The sequence below is a fragment of the Coloeus monedula genome (genome assembly GCF_965178545.1).
Source record: "Coloeus monedula genome assembly, chromosome: 16".
Taxonomy (NCBI): Eukaryota; Metazoa; Chordata; class Aves; order Passeriformes; family Corvidae; genus Coloeus; species Coloeus monedula.
In genome coordinates, this window is record NC_138796.1 from 15,617,434 (window position 1) to 15,634,351 (window position 16,918).

Here is a 16,918-nt window from a genome sequence, read left to right on the forward strand (position 1 = left end):
ACAAATAAAGCAGAGCAACGGGACCTGTGCGGGTCCTGCAGCCCAGCGTGGCTGCACAGCAGTGACATCCACGCTGCTTCCCCGAGCACAGGCTCGCTCCTCCTGGCCTTCCTTGGGCAGCAGAAGTTCCCATCCCTGGCGCTCGCAGGAGTTCTGCAGCCTCACTGCACAGCTTATCCATTTTTAACGAGCACACCTCATAAATACTTTGTAAAGCACCTTCTAGCCAAAGTGCTTTTTTTGATTATTTTTTCTTCCCTGGCTGCTTGAAAGAGCTTCTCACCCTTCCATTTCTCTCTGGTTTGCAGCTCCTGCTGTTGCCTTGCACACATTTGCTACCCCGAAGTTACAAGGCTCTGCCTCCAACACCTCTGGTGGGTCACAGTGAAGGATCACAGCACTCCCCTTTGCTCCCTACACCCTTCCCAGCACCCTGCAGACACCCTGGTGCCTCCATCGACCCTACTGAGCCCTGGAAACAGCCCAGGTGGGCTCTTTCAGCCCCTCACCCGGACCTTCCTCACCATTTCCCTCCCACAGGGCCTCCTTCCCCGCTGTCCACCTTGGGCTCCGTGCAGGACCAGGAGAGCAGGACCTGCCCCCTTCCTTCTCCCGTGGCTCTCACGTCTTCCCAGCTGCTTCCAGCTCTGCCATTTCCCAGTGGATGCCCATGTTAGCTTAAGAAGCAGGTGGGTGGTGGAGCAGGAGAAGATGACAACCCAAACACAACTTGTCAGAGCTGATTGCCTGCTCAGGAGAGGTTCCCGAGCCAGGGCCTGGCTTGTTCAACATGCAGCAGGTTATTTTTATCTTTCCCTCTTTTCTGAATCCATGTGCTGCACGGTACCAGACCAGCACTTCTAAGGCGACTGGCCACAGAGCTGTTCTGTCACTGGCCAAGCTTCACCCTCTCCAAAAACACGTCAGAGGAGCTGAAGGAAGCCAGTTTGTGTCAACTGACATGGACTTGTCTCCAATTCCTCGTTATATGGCTCCAGCAGCCCTTGACTTTGCCAGGTGCTGATGCCCAGTGAGCATCCCTGCTGGTTCATCCCTCTTCCTGCTTCCAGCTCCTGCCTATCCTGGTCCCTCTTCTAGTTTAAATGTAGTGCTGTGAGTGTAGCTTGCTGGACGAGGTTCACATGGGGCTGGCTGTCCCAGCCCCACCCTCCCAAAGTGTTTGCCCTCATTTCAGCTGAATTGGACAAAACAGTCAAAATCTGAAAAGTGGTAAGAATTTTTGTGAAGCTTCTTGAGCTTAGTCCAGTAAAAGACCAAAATTTCCAGGGAAATGCTGCCATGGGAAGTCATCAGGACCTCCTAGAAGCACCACCAGGCCAACCAGTGTGTGCATGGCCACCCAAGCAGCACCAGGGCTCCAGGAGATCCTGCCTCAGGTCCTGCAGGCAGAGGATGTGACAGGGGACAGGAATGGGAAGGTCTCATTAGTTGGGGAAGTGGGTGGGTACAGGGTGTCACAGGACAGAGAGCGCAAAAGTGAGGTGGGAAGAGATGGGCATGTAAACCCAGGAAAGCAGCTGCTCCCACCACGGCTTTTTTTATCCTTTGGAACCACTTTTGTGGGCCTCTGAACCTGATTTCCTCCTCCCTGGGTCGTAAAAGCATCCCAGACAGGTCGCAGGGGCTTTTGCCATTTTTCTCCTGCTGATTTTTAATTCTGTTCTTATTTTTCAGCTGTGAGAGCCTCACTCTTGTCCAGCACCTGTCTTCCGCCGGCTTTGGCACCCCCAGCCCAGGGAGGACTTTCCCAGGCAGGGGAAGGGACAACTTCAGAGCCTTTTGTTGCTGTTCTCTCCCTGCCTTGGTGTTAATGGCTCTTGAAGGCAGCCGGAGCCCATCAGGCAGCGCAGAGTAACCCGAGCATCGAGCGGACACGGCCGCCCCGGGCAGGACCCGCGTGTGCGGGGTCAGCTCTGCTCCTGTCGCTGGCAGAACCCGCAGGGACCGGCCCGGCCGGGGGGGAGCGGGGCAGCGGGAGGAGGAGGGGGCTGTGCCGGCCGCGCAGGGCTCCGGTGTGCTTCTGCCTTGCTGCTGGCCAGGGACGCGTTGCTGTCGGCTGGGTGGAGGAGTTTTGGGTGGAGATCCAGAGTCTGGCAGGTGCCAGATGTGGCCAGGAAACTGGGATTGGGGCAGAAGGGCACGGGGCACAGGCCTGCAGCTGGCGGGTGGCACAGAGCTCCCTGACTCGGCTGGATGGAGGCGGTGGCAGAGGTGCAAGCCCTCGTTTGGCTTCTTGTGGCTTTGAGAATGACAAGCCCCTGGAAGGGGCTGGGAATCAGCACATGGAATAGGGTCCTGCGTGTGGCTTTGGGATCCAGCAAGGACACTTCTTGCAAGGGAGATGAGAGCCCTGCCTGGTCCCTTGTTAGAAAACCGAGCTGTGAGATCCAAACACAGAGAAGGCAGGGGGAAGGAGATCAGTTTTCAAAGGAGTCTGGGTATTTACTGGGCTGGTGAAAAGCACTTTCCCAAAAAAAGCAGGTGAGATCCACAAGGCAGGAGTGTGTCCACGACTGCTGTTCTTCAGTGCAAACAGTGGGAACATCCCAACAGGAAAACAGCAGGACCAGCTCTGTCTGCAGCCAGAGTCCTGCAGGCTGGTGGCTCCACAGAACCATGGAATTGTTTGGGCTGGAAGGGACCTTAAATTCATCTCCTTCCTACCCCTGCCATGGCAGGGACACCTTCCACTGGCCCAGGCTGCTCCAAGCCCCAATGTCCAGCCTGGCCTTGGACACTGCCAGGGATCCAGGGGCAGCCACAGCTGCTCTGGGCACCCTGTGCCAGGGCCTCCCCACCCTCCCAGGGAACAATTCCTTCCCAATATCCCATCCAGCCCTGCCCTCTAGCAGTTTAAATCTCTCCCAGCTGCCAAGAAAATGGCCAGGCCACCAAACACAGACCACAGCTCAGTCCTGGGAGAGTTTTGAGGAGAAAGGAAGAGCAAGCAGTTGAAGGACCTGCCAAGGGGAGTATTATTGATATGCAAGTCACATGTCCCCGTGAAATGCTGCCAACCAAAGACCTGTGGCAACCAGGACATCTGTGAAAACATTTTCCAGCAATGAAACAGAAGATCAGATGGGTAAAAATGTTCCCAATCTCTCTGTCTGGCCTCATCTTTCGGAAGACACGGCACAAGTGATGATGCACCAGGGGAGCTGGATGGAGAAGGTGTGACTGGGCCCTGTGCAAAGCCTCTCCCAGCTCCTGTTCTCCTGGAGAAGTTTGGAGATCAATCCCTGAAAAGAAAAGCAAAGCCAGCTCCTCTCTCTGAGTCCCTGAGCATTTCTTTACCCATCCTGTTACTGCATTTTCTGAGCAAGTACACGTTCTCTGGTGGTCTCAGTTGCCCAGATTTAATATGAAATACCTCTGGGTATGTGTTTGATACAGGCACAAGATAGAGCAGCTCCACACTAACAGAATGGAGACTTTAGCATTCCATTTTGTCTTACTCAGATCATCGTTTCAGCCACCTCTGCCCAATTTGGCATCCTGGACACCTTGATCAGAGCAGCTCTTGCTCTGTTGAATTACTGGAATTACTTTCCCCTCAAATGCTGCTATGCTCATTCTTCCCCTCTGCTCCTCAGGTTTCCACACCCAAATTAAGATGCCACTTGCTGCTGTTTGGAAGTCCCTCACAGACCTGCACCCCTGTTCTTCGGAGCACCTTTGGAAGCCGCCTGAGGAGCAGGAGCACCGTGCTGCTCCCACCCAGCCTCCCTATTGTGCTTTGTCCCTAATGGGATCATTTGTCCACATTCAAAACAAACACGGGCTGGGGATGAAGGGCTCGGCATCCCAGTGCCAGCAAGGCAATCAGAGAAGCTGCAATTTTAGTGATCTGGAGGAAGTCAGTCTTTTAGAGCCTGATTCGTGCGGCTCTATTACCCGTGACAGCTGGACTAGGATTGCTCCTGCTCTCACCTTCCCACGTTTCTGGGATAATTTTTATTCCACAGCTTACTTTAACTCATCTGCCCTGATTCCCAATGGTCCTTAGTTGGTTAAGAAATACAGAATTAATCCTCCTATAAATTATTTCACATATTCAACTCTTTCATCCCCTCTGCTCATAAGCAGAGAACTCACCTCTGCCAGACCAATGTGGCTTTTGGTAACTCAGTCACTGAACTTTCTGATTCAGTTTCGTGTGCACCTCTCTCTCCAACCACCCTGGCTGTTGGAAACCAGCTGGGAATTACCTGCATGTCTTTTCTATGTTTTCCCTGTGGACACCTTTCACTGGCTTTGTTGGCTGACAAGTTCCTGTCTCCCAGACAAGGTTTTAGCTGTGTTCACTGCTCAGTTTGGTGCTGAGTGATGTTATAAATAAGCACTACTAGAGGGATTATCATTCAAATCCAATGGGAGGAGGGATATGTGCTTATTCTGGGGTTTCAACCGTAATTAGCTCTGATTGCATAGTGGTTTTGGCATGACAAATGGTTGAGATCACTGATTTCAACATGAGGCTCCCTTTTCCCAGCTGGTGGGCTCCTCTCCCAGCCCCCTCCTCTGTGCCCCACTGGTTCCACTCCTCTGCTCCCATGAGTATTCCCAGCCCCCTGTATGGGGCTGCCAACACAGAAAAGTCACTGCCTGGGCTTTGGGGACTTCCTCAGCAGCACCGTGGCAGTGAGGGAGATGTCCAGCTTGTCCCAGCCGGTGCCAGGGATTTTATGCCTCTTTTGCTGGAAAGTTTTCCTTGCAACTCCAGTGAATTCAGAGGAAAAGAGAGCTTTGTCTTGCTGTAATTGCCAGCTCAGATGCTACGTGTGAAAGGACTGCAGTTGGACTAGATGGTCATTGTTGGTCTCTTCCAACTGAACCATTCTATCCCATCCCATCCCATCCCACCCCACCCCACCCCACCCCACCCCATCCCACCCCATCCCACCCCATCCCATCCCATCCCATCCCATCCCATCCCATCCCATCCCATCCCATCCCATCCCATCCCATCCCATCCCATCCCATTCTATACTGGAGAATGGACAAAGCACTTCACAGTCATTGCTGCAGCACTCTGAGCCAGGAAATGCCCCCAGGTTTGGGGAGGTCTGGCCCAGTTTGGGATCTGGGGTGGGAAACTGGTGTTTCATCATTACAGAACCCATACACGGGTGTTGGCCAAGGTTCCTCTGTGCAGTGGGTGTGTCCTGCTGGAAAACTTAAAGCTGGAAATGATATTGTTCCTGTGGCCCCACCCATGACCAGAAACAACCCAGTTTACCATTGTCAGCTGGAATTTGGAGTTTAGCTGAGACCATAAAGCAGAAATATCTGCAGAGGAAGACCCCGATCTCAACCTCCTATGCACCTTCTTTTAATTCTGTCCCCCAACCTGCACAGGAGCAAGGTAAGCCTCTCTCCCCTCCAAGCAGCCCTGAGGCACCGTTTTTGTCCAAGAATGAAGACTTTCAGCTGCTGAAAGACTCAGGTTGTTGTTCACTCTCAGGGTTGAGCTGGTGACAAGCAGCGTGTGTCACCGATGGCTGGTGGCCTGGAGCTTCCAGCTCCTTGGTGTCCAGGAGTACATGGATAATACTCCAAGCAGCTTTCCATGGGAAAGACTCCAGTTCATGCATAATTTAGTAGGTAGGTCCCCAGCGTTGGTACAACAATGCCAAGGATTTTTCATGCTGATGGTAAATCTGTGGTAGAGGATCTCACTGGTAGGTATTATTGGAAAAGCATCAAAAACACAGGCCAGGTGAGGGGACTGAACTTTTTGGGTATCATCTGAAGAAGGAGTGAGTGGTTTTGAAGTACCAAATTTTTTCCAGCCCAAGAAATCCCCTCTTCAAGCACATTGGAATGGGATGAGTGAAGACAGTCAAGAGAAGAGGTGCCTTTTGTCTGTTAACCGCGTGGACCGGCTTCAGAAGGATGGTAAAACAAATGCAGTTCCCATGGCTGTTATGTCCCACAGCACCAAATTCATCCAGGATGAAGAATTCAGTGTGATGGAAAGAACAGGAGGGGAAAGGAGAGAAGGGGGAGGTGATATCCATCAGAGGAGAAGAGACAGGTTGTCCCACCTTGTCCCCAATGCCCAACCCATTCCTTGGTCCTGTGCAGCATCAGCAGCTGGGGTGCTGCTGGGACTGCTGCATCCTCTCCCAGGTCTGCTGCACCTCCAGCCATGGCCCTGGACAAGCCCAGATGTCCTCCTCCCCCCACTGTGGCACCAGTGACACCACCTTGTGTGACAGCTTTATGGCATCATTAAAGTTTATGGTTTGGAGCTTCTTGGGTTGGGAGAGCAAAGGGCTGCTGTTTAATGGGCATCTCCACTGAGCACTGGAGGTGCCACCACACAAGAGCCCTTTGTTCTCTCTTCCAAGGCCACCCAGGACCCGTGGCCTTGCTGGGTTAACATGTTGCTGCTCTTGGCCCCTGTTGCTGCTGCATTTTCCCCCCTCTCCCTCGCCCTCACTCCCCCTCTGTGTCTCTCCTCCTCCTCCTCCTCCTCCTCCTCTCCCAGCTCCGTAGCAGTTTCCTCGGGAGTGTTCAGCTAGCTGACACATTTGCCACAGATGGATGGTGCACACGGAGACAGCTGTCACTCCCGATTTGTGGTCCACTGCGTGACAGCAGGACTGATGCCTTCTGAAAGGCCGTCTCGCGGAGCACATGCACTCTGACATTCTTCGAGATGAGCCCTACAGACACCTCTCAGTGGACCTCAGGAGAAGCTGGCAAGCGAACCCTTGCCGCTCCCCCTCCCCGGAGCAGCCTGCAGGCTGGAAGAAAGCAGCCACTCTGGTGTGCACACACACACAGGCACGGCCAACCTCCTTGGGTAGTTCTGTGCCACTACTGGTCTGCCAGGTCCCAGCCCGGCTGTTTGCTCCTGATGCTGGTGTATGAAGTGAGGCGGGCTGAGATTTGCAGGAGGGAAAGGTCACCAGTGAAGCTGCTCTTTTCCCCTTTTCTGCCTTTTTAATTGCAGGAGGGAGGGATATGGGCTCCAGTTTCACTCTGTCACAGCAGCTGCCTCCAGCCTCTTGAGCTCCTCTGTCACAACAAAAGCTGATGGACTTTGCAGCCACAGCGCCTTCGGGCCTCTCTGTCTTCTCCATCACCTGTGATGGTCTCCATCACCACCAAACCACACAGCAAAATGGAAATCCCCCCTCTTGGCAGGGGTTTCCTCCCACCCTCCCACCCCAGCATTGCACAGGGCAGTGAGGCAGCTGCCCCAACAGGACCCCAACAGCTCCCAGGGAGTTCCTCTGGCCAGCTCCAGGCCAGCTGCAGAGGCAAGGCTGACTTAGGCAAGGTTGGCTCCTTGGAGGACAAAGCTCTCCCCCCTTAACCAGGCTCAGGCTCATAATTTTAGGCCCTAACCACAGTCCTAGGCACTGATGTGTAGACACCTGAGTTTTCAATTCTGAGACCTTCAGCAAAACCCTTCTGGTGGAAGTTTCAGCTGAACAGACAAAGCAAAGCAGAGGAAACTGTCTTTAGCTCTGGGCAGAAGAACGAAACCCTCCAGATTCAAGACTCCATGGGAATGGGAACTGGTCCTTCCTTTGGTCCTCAGGGAAAAAAATTCCTTCCAGAAAACAGATATGCACAGCTGTTAATTGTCCATTTGATTTGTCAAAGATTATAATCAAGGGAATAGATCTTCCTAAAAGGGAAAACTTGAACTAATTCTAGAGAATATCATCTGGGTTCCTCTGGAACTTCCCCATCTTCTCCAGTGTCTGAGGCCACCACACAGGACACAAGAAGCTGGTGGCTGCACAAGGTCGTGAAAAAAGCCCTTCTGGCAAGGTCTCTGGTGGTGCTCAACAGCAGAAACCCCGGGGAGAGGACACAGGCAGAGCAAACTCACAGGAGGCTTCTCTTGGACACTCTCCAAGCTTCCTACTGGTCACAGCTGGGGACTTTATGAACCAGGTGTGATTTCTCCATATTTAGTGGCTCCCATTGGAGCTCCCACCTCAGCAGTGCCTGGCAAGGTCTGCCCATCCCTCCTGTTCCAAAGACCTTGTGAGCCCTCCAGTTCCTGAACATTCTCAAGTACCAAACCACAATTAGCTATCCTGGCTGCTTTCATCCCTCGACTCCCGTTCCCATCCCCTGGGAGCAGGCTGGGTCTGTCAGTCAGAGCCTACTCAGCAGGGAGAAGGTGTGATTTGCACCAGAACTCAGATTCCCTGGATCCTTCAGCAACAGGATCAGTGTCTCTCACCTGGGTCTGAGCTGTGTTGCCTCTGAGCTTCCCAGCTGGACGCAGCTCTATTATCTGAGCAAGGACACCTCCAGCCTGGTGGGAGGTCATGTCAAAGTGGCATCAGCATGAGAGGAAGGTGGTCAGTGGGATGGGTATCCTGGCAGGGGGGATGGGGCACTTACCCAGCCCCAAAGCCAGGAAAGCGTGCTTGTGTATGACAAAATATTAGGATAAGTTTGGATCCAGCAAGAAATTCCATGATCAGAACCACGAGTTCAAGATTGCTGAAAGTCACTGAGAACCTCAGGAAGAGGCTGAAGTGGAACCCAAGTGAAGTTCAAACTAAAGGGAAAGGAGCAGTGCCTGATGAGAGCTCCCAGGAAGAGCTGCTCTGTCCCCAGAATGATTCCCCTGCACCGTTCCATCAGGCCACCCCCAAGCAGGGCTGTCTGATCCCAGAGGGTGGGACTGCCCTGCTCTGAAGATCACAGCTGTGGCTGAGAGAAGGAGTCCTAACAGGGCACTGTGCTCCTCTGCTGGACAGACCTGTGAGCCTTACAGAGCCTCAGCAGGTTCTGGTCTGACACATGGCAGGGTATCCCTGGAGATGGGGATCCAGGGGAACGCCCTTTGCTCTGACACAGCCATTTTAACTGAGGTTCAGAAGACCATTGGAGGCCATGGGCCCCTCTACAGCAACACCACGAAGCTGCAGAACACACAGGGACACCAGAAGCAATTACACTGTGAGAACGTGGCACTCTGAGGAACTCCTGCTCCATCTGGACAAGGCGTGCTCAGACCAGGCATTGGCCTCTCCATGACTTTGCCTCCAAGATCCTCAGAATGATGAGAACTGGTGAGGCTGAGCTTTAGCAGGAGGGAGGTGTGAGCTCCAAGGTAGGAGAGCTCAGCTCAGCCCAGCTGTGATGAACCAAAGGCAGTAGACACAACTCCAGCTGGAGTTCTGGGGGCAGCTACGGGCACCACAACAGAAAAAAGATCTAAACCTATTGAAAAGTCACCAGAAGGGGGCCACGAGGATGGTATAGGGTCTAGAGGGGAATAAAGCCAGGTGAGGAGTGGCTGGAGTCACTTGGTCTGAAAAGAGGAGACTGAGGGCAGAGCTCACTGGGGGCTGCAGCTCCCCCTGAAGGGCTGCTCCGATCTCTGCTCTGTGACCAGGGACAGGACCCAGGGAACGGCTGGAGCTGTGCCAGGGCAGGGTCAGGTTGGATCTCAGGGAAAGGTTCTTCCCCAGAGGGTGCTGGGCACTGCCCAGGCTCCCCAGGGAATGGGCACGGCCCCGAGGCTGCCAGAGCTCCAGGAGCGTTTGGACAGCGCTGCCAGGGATGCCCAGGGTGGAGTTGTTGGGGTGTCTGTGCAGGGCCAGGGGTTGGGCTCATGATCCTGGTGGGACCCTTCCCACTCAGGATATTCCATGGTTCTATGATTCCAGATGCCTTCTGCCCAGACAGACCCTTCAATGCAGACACATCACCAGCCTGACCCTTGGCCCTTCAGCTCCTAAGGTGTTATAAGGAAATCTTTACTCCTGACCTCATGGGGCTCAGCTCCAGATGCCCTCTATTTAGATGGTCCTATCAGATGCCACCTCAAAGTCAAATTCCCCATGTTTGTGCCACCTGGAGATGGGAATCCCTCACCCAGGTTCAGCTGTGAGTGTACCCAAGGTTCCAGAATTGCTTCAATTAAGTGGGGTAACACAAAATCTTTTCCCCCCAATATTTCTGAAGGAAGTAGAAATGCAGTTCAGAAGAAGACGCAGGTTTGTGGGCAGGGTCTGGGACCTTGGGAGGACATTGTCAGCTCAGCCAAGGTTGGGATGTTTGGGAAAGGAACAAATGAAATTTGTGATGAAAAATTCTTAGGTTTTGAACCTTAACAAAATACAAACAAAAACATTAGGGAAAAACCCAACTATACTCATAATGAAACCAGGAACCCATCATTATGGACAGAGAAACGACCCATCTGTGCTGCATGTGACCAAGTGCACCAGAAGACAGCAGGCTCCAAGGATGACTCTGGGTTTGGGAGGGACATCATTACCTCATGCCCCCTTTCTGAGGACAGGGAGGCCAAGGCTTTCCCAGAGGAGCTCCCACCAGGAATGCCCTACCCAAAGCAGGAGAGTGATGTGTCCTGCTTGGTTCCCAGCCGAGAGACACAGGAGGAGAGCAGAAAGGCAGGACCTGCACATTGCCCTGGGGAGCTGGTGGGGTGGTGGCAGTGGTACCAAGGATTGAGAAGCCACCAGGTAAAATTTGGTGCAGAATTTGGTGCAACTGGGATTTCTGCAGCCTCTGCTCTGCACAACCAGCTGTGCAGCCCTGCTGGGGAGGCGAGATGGGGAAAAGGGAGAAAACTCCAGCTGCTTCTGGAGAAATGTCCTCAAACCATCAGGACATCTGGCAGGACAGTAGGTGCAGCAGCCTCCCCCCCGTCCTTCCTGTCCCCACCGCGGTGGTGGTCAGGACGCTCACGTCTGACTCTGCCAGGAGCTCCCCACCAGCCCCTTTCCCCTGGATTGGTGAAGGGAGCAGCCCCCATTCCAAGCACCACCCAGAGCTTCCCTGGCCAGCACCCCGCTCCAGGAGATGCCATCTCAGTAACTGCCCCCGTGTGATGGCCCTGATGCCCCAGGATGTTGGGTGTGTTTGGGGCAGGATGGTTGGGAAGCCCTGGGAGTGCCCCATCCCTGCCCTGCCTGGCAGCACCAGGGGCATTGCTGGGGAGGGATAAATATTTAGTGCTGGAGAGCTGCAGGTGGATGGCGGCGCTCGGCAGAAGCTGCAGCCCCTCACCTGCTCGGAGGCGAGGCAGGAGAGCGATCAAGGTGAAGGCGCCTTCACATCTCCCCGGCCTTGAACAGCAGATGAAAGGGGGCATTGGGAGCCAGGGATAACAAAAGGAGAGCAGGGAAAGTTCAGGTCAGGCAGGGATTTCTGGCTGGTGGGTTTTCCGCTGAGAAATTCTCCCTGCCTCTTTCATGGTGATGAAGATCCTTTTAATTTTTTTTCTTCCCCCCTTCTCCTCTCCTTCCTCTTTTCCTCTTTCGCCAGGCGGATAGCTGGGAGCCGCGGAGCATGTGATGCATCTTCCATATAGGGGCAGGAGCAAAGCAAGACCAACTGATGGACGCCCTAGGGCCAGACTTGCAGACAATATATAACCTACTGCATGATCTAAAACGCTTCCCACTTCCACAGAGCGAACATCAGGCAGAGCGGAGCCGCAGCGAGCACAGAGGAGTCCTGTGTGCAGGTAAGTCCCCCTCGTCTCCTTCTCCAGGAGGGTGTCCCAGGGAGGGGGAAGGTGCGAGGGACCCGCTCCGTGCCCGGCTGCCGTGCAGGCAGGTGGGATGGGGCAGTTTTGCTGTTATCCGTGGGAATTTTTAAAGCCTTTTTTGGCGCCAGCGGAGTTCAGGACGGTGGTGGAGAGAGTGGGAGCTGGAATCTGGCAGAGCCCAGCCTCAGTCTCTGTCCCTGCAAACACGGACACCGTGAGTGGGAGAGCATCCCGGGCCAGGCGACGTTCCTTTACTCGCATTAATTGCTGTCGAGGTCCGCCTGGGCTGTGGGAAGCGCCTGGCTCCTGCCCGGCTGCTCTCCGGCATCTCCCGCCCATCACTGTCCCATCCCACCCGGCCCCGTTGGGGGTCCCTTCGCCTTTGACAAAGCAGCAAAAGGAATCCTCAAACAACTTTAAAAAGCACTTTTGCTCAGCCCGCCGCCTCCAGCGCCTGCCTGGCTGCCTTCACCTTCCTGCACTGGAATTTCCTTTGCAAGGGAAGCTGTTCCCAGCTGGGACCGAAGGGGAGACGTGGGCTGGAGGCAACGGGGTGGCAAAACACCAACCAGCGTGTGCAGGCGAGGGTTTGTGTGGGGGTGTGGGCTTGGGGGGGTCCGTACAGCCCAGCTCCTGTGGCGTCCCTGCACCTCACACCCGGCCCCACGGACGGGGACCAGGCTCCGTGCCGGGGATAGTTTGTGTCCTGCTGAATGGAAAATCGTCCTAGCAACAGCTCCGCACTCCGCGGGGCCTCGCCGGGTTTACGGCAGGGTGGGGGTTGTTTGCTTTGGGGTATTGACTGCGCCTGGTGGTGGCGTGGGGGTTTGAGAAGCCCCGGCTGTGTTCGGGGCTGGGGAACCTCCATGTATTGCCAGACTCTTGGAGAAGCCCTGGCAGTCCCAGGCAAAAGGGACTCGGTAATTGTAATCAGGATAAAGTTGGACAAAATCATTAAAATTAATGTTTTGGGGCATTTGGGCTTATACACCCCCAGCAAGTGCACAGATGATAAACTGCTCTGTGGGTGCAAGGCTGAGGATGTTCCCTTGCTCTGTGCCTCAGTTTCCCCCTCTCTGCACTTCCCTTGCCCGGGTCCTGCCGCTCAGCCCTGTGCAGGGGCAGCACTCGATGCACGTAGGAAGGGTCAGCCCAGGGGAACACCAGAACCCAGGCACCGAGCATAATTCATACTGTTTTTAGATAAGGACACTCAGAGAACCTGCAACGGGCAGAGGCAGCTCTGTGAGCAGATGGCCGTGTCCCCACCACCCAGACTGGGATAGGGGTCACCCCAGCAGCACCCTGCACCCTGCTGTGGGCACCGAGGCTGCGGGCACGGCTGGAGATGCCCATCCTGAAGGCGAGCAAGTGTGATCAAGTTGGGTAATGGGTCCAGAGTCTGCCACGCAGGGCCAGGGATGTGCTGGGGGTTGTCAGGGAGTCAAGGGTCTGTGCTGGGTGTCCTGTGTGGGCTCAGTGATTTGGGCCAAGCTCTCTCTCTGCTGCCATGAGCTTTTCTGGGTGAGGGGTGGAAATCTGAGGGCTCTTAGTAGCTCAGCATCACCGGGATCAGGCAGCACAGGAAGGGCTCAGGGAGTCCCCTGCCCTTGGCTTGGACCACAGTGGACAAGAGGAGAGAACACCTTATCCCCTTGGCTCCGGACCCTTGAAAATCCTGGTGGCAAATGCTCTCAGATTTCCGCACTGAAATGAAGACAGTGCAACCCCTCTCCAGCTTTTTTGAGCCCCCCTGGTTGTGTTGGGAAGTCCCAGCTCTGAGCAGGGCACCTAGCCGCTCTCGCCGGGTGCACAGGAACCGAGCGTGGTGGGAGCTGAGCAAAATCTCAGCTAAACCAGGCCAAGCTGGTACTGCTGGGTGCCCCATCCTGGTGCCACTGGTAAAGCAGGAGGTCCCCAATGCCATACACTAGTGCCCAGCCAGAGGGAGAAGCAAAGATGTTAGGGATTTTTTCCCCCTCCTGGGATAAGATAATCCCTCTCTCCCACCGCTTTTCTCCTCACTGTTTTCATCCTCTCCCACCCTTCCCAAATCTCAAAATTGGGACAAGTTTCAGGGCACTTTCAGCCAAGGTGATACCTAAAATCAGCCCTTCCACTTCTCCCAGGCTCCAAACTGGTTTTGCCTAGCAGTGCTGGGTTTGGTAGGGAAGACATCAATAGCATGAAGCATCCACTCCAGCGCCATTGCTTGATGTTCCCATCTCGATGAGCACCATCTGGAGAAGGTTTTGCCCCTGCAGTGCCTTACCCTGATCCAGGGATTGTGTCCTGGGTTTCCCAGTGGCATGGCTGTGAGGGCACTGCCTGTAGGAACCACCAGCCCTGCTGGGAGCTCTGCCGGGACCAGACCAAGCACAGCTCCTAAGCTGAGAGCAGGACCTGTGTCCCTGCTCTCCTGCCAGCACCAGCTCTTTCTGGAGCTGGAGATGCCTCAGCTTGCCCTTCGTGGTCCGGGGGGTGGGCTGGGTTACCCACCTTCGTGCGTGGCTGCCCGCCTTGGAGCCCACGCTCATACCTGGGCTGTGTCCATATTTGCATCAGGCTCAGGATCGTTCTTATTTGCAATTATTATAATTATTTCTGATTGGAGTGGTAAGACGTGTGGGGCTGGCAGGAGGGTTGATGGGCACAGGGGGCAGAGCTGTTGCTGTTCCACAGATCCTCCTTACGGTCCTGCAGAGCTTGGGAGGAGAATCCTTTGGATCCAGGGGAAAAGGGACCGAGCCCATTTCTGACACGCCGTATGGCAGGGAGCGATCTGCGAGCCTGTCTGGAGCGAGCCGCACACAGGGCGGGGATTGCCGAGGATCCGATCGCTCTGCGGGACCCAGGGCGGTTTCCTGGGCACAACATCAGACACTGCATCCCAAACCCGGGACAGGCACCGAGCCTGGCCCTGGGAGTGCCGGAAAGGGCTGGCAGAGGTATCTGATCACTGCAGCACGGGTTCCTCTCCGGGATCCAGGGCGGTTTCCTGGGTACAACATCAAGCACCCCATCCCAAACCCGGGGCAGGCACCGAGCCCGGCACCGGGAGCGCCGGGAAGGGCTGGCAGAGGCAGCGGGGCTGGCACAGCTGTGTGGCTTTCAGAGATACTTGATCGATAGCTCCTTCCTCCCACTCCCCCCGCTCCCCCAATCCCCACATGCATTTTTCATGCTAACCCCTCCTGGGCAAAGGCTGTCTGCGCAGGAAAAGAAACAGAAAAAACCACAAAACACAACAAACCGCAACGAAAATCTACGTTTGTTTCTCTGGTCCCCGGAGATTGTTGTAGTTTAAGGGCCAATCTATAGATTCAGGGCTGGGAATATCTTTGCTCCATGAACAAAGAGGGATGAAAAAGCTCCCCGGGGCTTTTCTCAACCTTTTTAAGGTTGGCCCAGAGCTGGAAAAGGCTCTGTATAGTGAGGGGTCTAATGGTGCAACACTGCCTGGGCAAACTGGGGAGGCTGGAAAGGGGGGCTGGGCTCCTCTGCAGCTCTTCCTGGGGTCTCAGCCCTCCCAGGATATGCTGGGATGCTGTGAGTAGTAACGGGGGTCCCTCCCTGGGGTACAAAGGGTCTCCAGGGCTCCTTGTACAGCTGAAAGTCAACCCACGCATGAAGAGCTGGGTCCAGGGTGATCCCAGGCCACAGTGGCTGGGAAGGCTGGTGGATCCCTGGGCTGACCCTGCCTGGCCCCCGGGAAGAGCTCAGATGAAGGTTTGGGTATTCCTCGGAGTTAGGGGAAAACACTTGCAGGGTTTTAGCAGAGGGCAGTTTTCAGGGTGAATCTCCTTTTTTGGTCTTCTGTTGTCAGTGAGGGGTGCTCCCTTTTTTGCTCCCCACTTTTGGGCGGCAGCAGTTAAGACCCGGCAGCACTGCTCAGCCCATGCTTCCCCAGCGCTGGAATGCTCCCGTGGTTCTCCTTCCCATCAGCGGCGCCTGCCCAGCCTGCGCAGGGAAGCTGCGAGCTGACCGTGTGTCTGTGCTGAAGGACCGACCCTGGGTGAGGTTCCCGGGATCCCTCCAGAGCCGCAGTCCCCGCTGCATCCCTGGCACCCCACTCCAGGCACAGCACCGACTGCTGCAGCCCCGTTCCCTCGGGAGCTGTGACACTCGGGGCCAGACCCACCTGCTCCGGGTTTGTAGCAAGGTGATTCCAGCAGCATCCCAAAACTCCCATTATTTCCCCGTGAAGCCGATGGCACACGGCTCGCCCCGCCCTGCAGCGGTTTCTCCGTGAAGAGCCCGGGCGGCGTGGGCAGCGTGCGGGCAGGCACAGAGCATCCTCCCCGCAGCGCTCCCACCGCCCCCGGGACCGGGCGCCGGGGACGCGGCCGCACCGAGACGGCGTGTCCGGGGTCCAGCGCACGGGAGCGCTTCCCGTCTGACGGCGAAAGGGCACGGGCCAGAAATAGAAGGGGGAGGAGGACGCCGTGACCTTTCCAGGAGCCGGTGACGAATAAAACTTTCCGGCTACCTGTAGGAAGGCGCAGGGCAAGCTCCGTTATCGGCTCATCAAAGGACGACGTCCCCTGTGAGCAGGACAGCCACAGCCGCGGCGCCCGGAGGGATTCCTGGGATGAGCCTGCCGGTGCCTGGCTCCAGCGGGTGTAGGGCTCCAGACACGCGGTGGGCTCCGGCCGCGGGCGGGAGCTCTCAGGATGCTCCTGGAGCTGAGCAGGGAAGGAAGTCAGGATGGTGGCTGCCACCAGCGCGAGCAGGAGGGCAGGGACATCTCTCTGCTAACAGGCTCCCGGAGGTCCTTTGGCTGCTCCCCTTGGGACACCCAGGAGGGGATGGGATGTCCCCATGCTCAGCCATGTGCTCAGTGCAAGGGGGTCCGGCTTCGAGACACCCCCAAGGACCCGCCCGGGATCCACCTCTGCGTCCATGCCCCAGGGCAGGCGCAGAGGCAGCAGGGACTGGGATGCTGCAGCCAGCCGGGGCGGCCGGGGTGCACACTGTCCCCACTAAAGGGCTCAGGAATGTGCCCGCAAGCCCCACGGCAGCAGACCCCGGGAGGAACCTGCGGGGGGCTGCCCCCATCCCCTCCCCTTCCCCCCTCCGGGACGCATTGGCATCCACCCGGCCGGAGCGAGGCAGCCGTGCTGCCCCCACCCCAGTTGTCCCCCTGCTCACTGACCCGGGCGGGGGGATGGCAGCCGGCTCCCCCCGGCCCCCCCCTCGCAGATGGCGTGGGCAGCCAGCACAGGTGGCCCTGTGCCACGGCAGATTGGGGCCGGCTGCCTGCGGAGTGCCCGGGAAGGGCTGTGTCCCTGCCACGCTTCGGGGACGAGAGCAGAGCCAGGGCCCCCTCATGGCACAGGGGGTGCGGAGCCGAGGGGGTGCCCACAATGCTGTGCCCAGTGCTGGACC